Genomic DNA, 5,990 nt, shown 5'->3' with positions numbered 1-5,990 from the left:
TAATGCCAGGGGCTTAAGTGGAGAAGAAATGTTTTGAGAATGATGAGGGCAATGAATGTACAAATGCGCTTTACACAATTGATGAGTGTATGGATTGTGATAAGAGTTGTATGAGCCCCTAATAAAGTGATTAAAATTTAAAAAAATTCAACTTCCTTCATTATTTGCTCAGCATACCATTTGAATAAGTATGATGAGAGGATAAAACCTGGATGTACCCCTTTCCCGATTGCAATCCATGTAGTATTCTCTTGTTCTGTTTGCAGAACTGTCTCTTAATCATTTACAGGTGCTCTATGAGCATATGAAGTGTTCTGGAATTCCCATTCTTCTCAAGCAGTTTTTTATGGTCAACACAGCAGAGCCAATAAAACAATTGCATAGTCAATTAAACACAAGTAAACATCTTTCTAGTACTCTCTGCACTGTATTCAGTCCAGATCCATCTGACAGAAGCAGTGATATCTCTTGTTTCATGTCCTCTTCTGAATCTGGCCTGAACCTCTGGCAACTCCCTGTCAATGTCTTGCTGCAACCCTTGTTGAATGATCTTCAGCCAAAGTGTACTTGCATGTGACAGAAATGATATTGTTCTACAATTTCCACATTCTGTTCCATCACCTTTCTTTGTAATGTGTGCAAATACAAATTTCCTCTAATCAGTTGGCCAGGTAGTTATCGTCCAAATTTCTTGGCATAGTAGAGTGAGTGTTTCCAGTGCATCATCAGCTTGTTGAAGCAATTCAATTGGTACTCCATCAATTCCTGGACCTCTGTGTTTGGCTAATGCTTTCAGTGCAACTTGGACTTCATCCTTCAGTACCATTGGTTCTTGATCATATACTACCTCTTGAAATGGTTGAATGCCAATGTATGCCAACTAGTTCTTTCTGGCACCGCAACTCTGTATATTCTTTCCATCATCTTCTGATGTTCCTGCATCACAGTACCCTACAGTACCAGGTGTAAGTCAAAGGGAGCAAGCACACGCTGACAGCAAGGGTCCCACTGAACTGCCGCATGTGGACAGGAAGTGGGCTGGCATCGCGGGAAGGGGCGAAGCGAGCGTGCATGTTCACATACTGCGGTGCAGTTGAAAGCTCAATCCCAAGGAGGCAATTCTCTGAGGTTTTAGTGGGCGGTTTTCATATGCAGTTATAGACACAGCACTACTATATCTTCTAATTTTTCATGAGCAGCCAGAAACGGTAATTTTTAGTAAAATCCCTATTTGCTGAACTTGGTTCAAATGCTTAAAAATCTGAGTACTGTCAATTCCAACCTCAGCTTTATTAATCTACTGAAAAAGGAACAGCATTGAGCAGTGGGTTTGACTGAAAATGGAAAATTAGTAATCTGATTTTCTTCCCTGTTTTTGATGCTGCTGTACATGCAGCTTGTAGCATTTGTTACAATGGCACTCCATCTAGAACTATGAATGTTGAAAACAGATTTAGCTTACCGTATTTATTTAAAGTTGATGACTATTAGGCAGTAAAAACACATGGCTTTGATTCTATTTCAACATATCAGGTTGTTATAGTTTTTGTCAGCTGCAACAAAAATCTATGCTTCTTAATTTAGATTAAGAACTGATCATTCTGGTTCAATTCTCAAAGACTCTGCACTCTGCAGAAGGCTCAGAGGTGCCGAGGTCACTTCAAACCTGTTACACTGGTTTCTTGCAGTGGCATCTCAAGTTGATCTCTTAGAATCTTCATAAATTAAAATAAGAGCAAAGCTTTAAGCTGCTTCTAAGGGTAATGATAGCCAACCCTCTCTTTTATTGTTAAAGGCTGTACTTCTCAATCAGTATATAAACCCCGATTTACTCTACTACACATGTGAATTCCTAGAAAAAACACAAGCCCTGGTATCCTTTCCCCTGCTTCTTATTTTCCACCCCCAAGATGTGGTGCCTTGTGTAATACAGATATCCATTTACAGTTGAGTTTTTTGGCATTGTCCACACAACAGAAAAGTATTTATGCCTCATACTATTGTTTCAATTACAGAATTTTGCTTCACATGCAGAGTTTCAACTATGACTGAGCTAGAAAGTATGTGCAAGACATACATGGAAACAAGGATTGTTAAAATTTGGCCATAAATGCCCTATAAGGCGAGAACTAAATATAGCATGACAAAAATAGAGCAAAGCCCTGTCCACATAAACTTTCTCGCGATAGTTACGGGGCTTTCCTCCCATGGCTCAAGTTTGACAAGTGAAAGGTAAGTCACATGCAATGTGCTCAAGATTCCCCAGGCACACGGGGAAGCAGCCCCTTCAGAATCCAAGAAGTGTCAGAGCAAAGAAAATGTCACAGCGGGACAGGACGGGCTGAAGAGAACAGCAAGTTAAAAGTCAACCGAGCGAGGGAGAAACATTTGGCATCTTCAGAGACTACAAGGGGCTTCGTCGAGTTTACAGGGGAATGGTTTGAGTTCAACTGTTTGGGTACAAGCACGACTTGTGCTAGATTCAAAATAAACATTTATTTAATGCATGTAATCATGTTCCTTTTTCTGCAAATGAACTGGATATTCTTAGACTTTCACTATAAAAAGTGACTGTTAAGTGCCATCAAATTGGTGGATCATGAAATCTCAGTCAGGAGGAGACAATCTAATGATACAAGAAATGAAATTGTTGAGGCAATGAATGTAGGATAAAGGCATATTCTTTGCTTTACTAGCATTTCTCTGTGTACGTACACACACACACACACACACACACACACACACACACACACGCCCACAGCAGTCTTAATATCAGTGAACACATTTTAAAGGGACAACTTAAAACAGAAACAGAGAATGTTGGAATTTGCTATGAGAAGGAAGTTCAGGTGGCTGGCATGCCTACACTTCTGCCAGGCTGCTGCAACGGCAGCTTGCAGGTCCTATCGTGCAGCTCCCATCTTTGCTAAGTCATGCCCCACTGCCCTGAAGTAGGGAATAGGTGGAGACACACAGCTAAGTATGTCCCCTTGGCAACAGGGACTCACACTCTGGATAGGAGGTGATCCACATATCCATAGCTTTATTTGAAAGCCTCCCAAATCAACTGTCAAAGCATCAGTAAGGAAGATATAAGGATGAGGAGGTTAGGCTGGCAGGAAAATAGAGATCTATAACCAGTGGATTCTACAATGCTGCTAACATCAGGTCGAGTCAAAGGCTTTTTCAGTGAGCTCCCCTTGGGCATATATTAGTCATTTTGGAGAAGAGAATTAACTGTTCTGAATCATGGGGGCATGTGTTAATAAACTAAAGCCTGTAATCACAGTAAGGTGAATTACAGTAGGTGATGTTGGCCTTAAACATCCTCTACAAAATGGCAACACAATTCTGATCATATATTTACCTATTAACTAAAAATGTGTTACCTTGTACATTTTCTTTGGTGGGGGAGGCATGATATTTTCTACTAAAGATCTCCAAAAAACTTACCATATATACTCGAGTATAAGCCGACCCAAATATCCGCCGAGGCACCTAATTTTACCACAAAAACTGCATTAAAAATGTGCTGAAAAACTTGGCTTACACAGGCATATATATGGTATTATAGGAAGGTTTTGATGGCGGCTGGGTGAGGGCACAACATTTGGTTTCTTTTCTCTATAGGCCATCTTCTCATAAAACTTATTTTCATGTCTAGCTCTAAAAAGCTGTGACAATGGAATGGAAAGAAGTATGACGGTAGTTTGAACAGAATGTAAAAGCCATCACCTTGCTGTTCTTCCCCTCTGGTAGGCAGGGATGTGGAGAGGGAAGTAAAGAACATCCGAGAGCTCAATCTACCTTTAAAAACAGCAGACCACAGCAGCATGCTGAAGCTTAAAGTCAGGTGTAACTTACTATTGTGGCAGAGACCCTACAGGCAACAGAACCCCTGCCATTTTCACAAGCAGGTATCTGGTTGAGGCCCTTACTGTGACCACTGTATGTTTTGGTGCCTTTCAGCTAGGGGGCTCATTTTCCAGCACTCTGTTGGGATCCATTAAAATTTCCATAGGCTGATTTTGGGAAATGAGTTGCCAGACCTTTCTTCCTAATCTATCGTAGTCTGGAGGATCTGCTGCAATCTGTTTAATAAGGGTGACGCTGCTCGTGTTGAAATACCAATAGGCTATCTTCCAGCATCAGAGCAAAATGCAAGCCACCACAGTATGAAAAACTGACAGATGAGTGGTACACAGTGACTCAGACTGCATCGAGTTCAGTGCTTCTCAACCCCTAATGCTGTGACCCTTTAATTCAGTTCCTCATGTTGTGGTGACCCCCCTACCATAAAATTATTTTTGTTGCTACTTCATAACTGTACTTTTGTTATCAATTGGGCAACCCCTGTGAAAGGGTCATTCAACCCCCAAAGGGTCGCAACCCACAGATTGAGAACCGCTGATCTAGTTGAACCCCTTTATTTGCAGATAAAGGGGCTGAGGTCAAACATCAATCTCCTATTACATGACGATTTGCTTTACTTAGTGATCAGAGTGAGGGAAAGAACATAGTCAAACGTCTCTTCATTTGTTGTCAAAGGCTCATATAATAAAAGGACGGTAGAAGATAAAAGTATAGAAGATGAGGATTTCAGGCAGGTGTAAGAGATCAAACTTGTGTTAACTTGCACACCTGCCCCAGGTGCTCCACTCTATACTTCACACGCATTCATATAAAATCCTTTACCAAGCTAAAGTTGTCGCTTTGTCTTTTTCATTTCATTTTTTTTTAATATAAGAAATTCCTTCCCCCCAAACAAAAGGATTGCATATTTCTAGCTTTATAGTAGAGTAGCATATGGAATGCATGGATGTGGTTGATTCTGAAGGAATTCCAAAAGGAAAAAAGGTGGGCTGGGGGTAAGGGTAGGTTTCATTGGGAATATAGTAATTGTTCATTAAGGGTTAATTTAAATACTGCTCAATTTTCTGCCCACTTTTTGTGAAAATAGAAAGCTGAAAAGAATTAGTAGTTCTTCAAGCAGCAGCTACTTGCATTGAAACGGTGAGAATAATGTTGTTGTACCTCTTTCTTCTCTTCAGAAAACCAGCTGGTGTCTGTGTTTGAGCCCCGGGGAGCTATGTGAAGATCCACCAAGACAGCAAAGTTCCCACACTGAAAGACAAAATGCCAGAATCACTCCCATAAGATTGACACCCAGCAAGCACTGAGAGAAGAGCTCACAAAGTTCCATGTGGTCTCACAGTGGAGTGGCAACTCATTTCCCAACCACCCAATTTTCAGGGATAGCAGTATTAATACGGGACAGGGCTATGCGTCATAACCTATCACTCCTTTTTTGCAAATGTAGACTTTGTTGTGTAAGGAAGCAGCTCAGAAATCCAGTAACAACTGGAAGACTGTCAACCATTGACAAACGTTAACTAAGCCTGTCCAAGGCAGGCTCTAGAAAAGAATCACTGCTTGGTAGGAAAGAACAGATAGGAACTACTGCTTATTTAGACAGAGAAGGCATCTTAGAATGACAATGGAAGCAAGGATGAATGGGAAAGAACAAGGACAGAAAGGTAAATGCTGGACAGTTATCAAAACTAAGCAACATTTTATCAAACTATGCTACAGAACCATCTTCTGCTCTCATGCTACAACCCCAGCAATGGTCAGCAGTTTTGAAAGTGAAAGTGTTCATCTCTGGGTGAAAATAGCCACATTAGCTACATGGAGCTATTAGCACTTAAAATGCGGCGACTGCAAGTGAGAAGTCCATCTTCAAAACTTTATTTCTTTTTAATTGGTTTAGGTTAAATTTATACAGCCACATGTGGCTACTGGCTACTGTGCTCTGGGTAGCATAGCTAGAGAGCCTGTAAAAAAATTGATGCCTTGTAAATCCACACACCCCACTAGAGATTTCTGAAAATGCCAAGGTAGCTGCACATACTGGCTCAGAAAGGACTAAAAGAACAAGATTGAAGCTATGGGTACTTAATCCTCATAGTCCTCAGGGCTCAGTTCATAGC

At 40.9% G+C, this 5,990-nt stretch overlaps 1 protein-coding gene across 1 annotated transcript in view; it reads right to left on the bottom strand.

The window, feature by feature from the left end:
- LOC101655932 (SLX4 interacting protein) overlaps positions 1-5,990 on the bottom strand; it is a 180,139-nt gene that overhangs the window by 80,694 nt on the left and 93,455 nt on the right. The window lies entirely within an intron of this gene.

Source organism: Echinops telfairi, unplaced genomic scaffold (assembly GCF_000313985.2).
Source record: "Echinops telfairi isolate 266 unplaced genomic scaffold, ASM31398v2 ScPeMD7_5592;HRSCAF=6446, whole genome shotgun sequence".
Taxonomy (NCBI): domain Eukaryota; kingdom Metazoa; phylum Chordata; class Mammalia; order Afrosoricida; family Tenrecidae; genus Echinops; species Echinops telfairi.
This window is presented reverse-complemented; position numbering and strand designations above follow the sequence as displayed.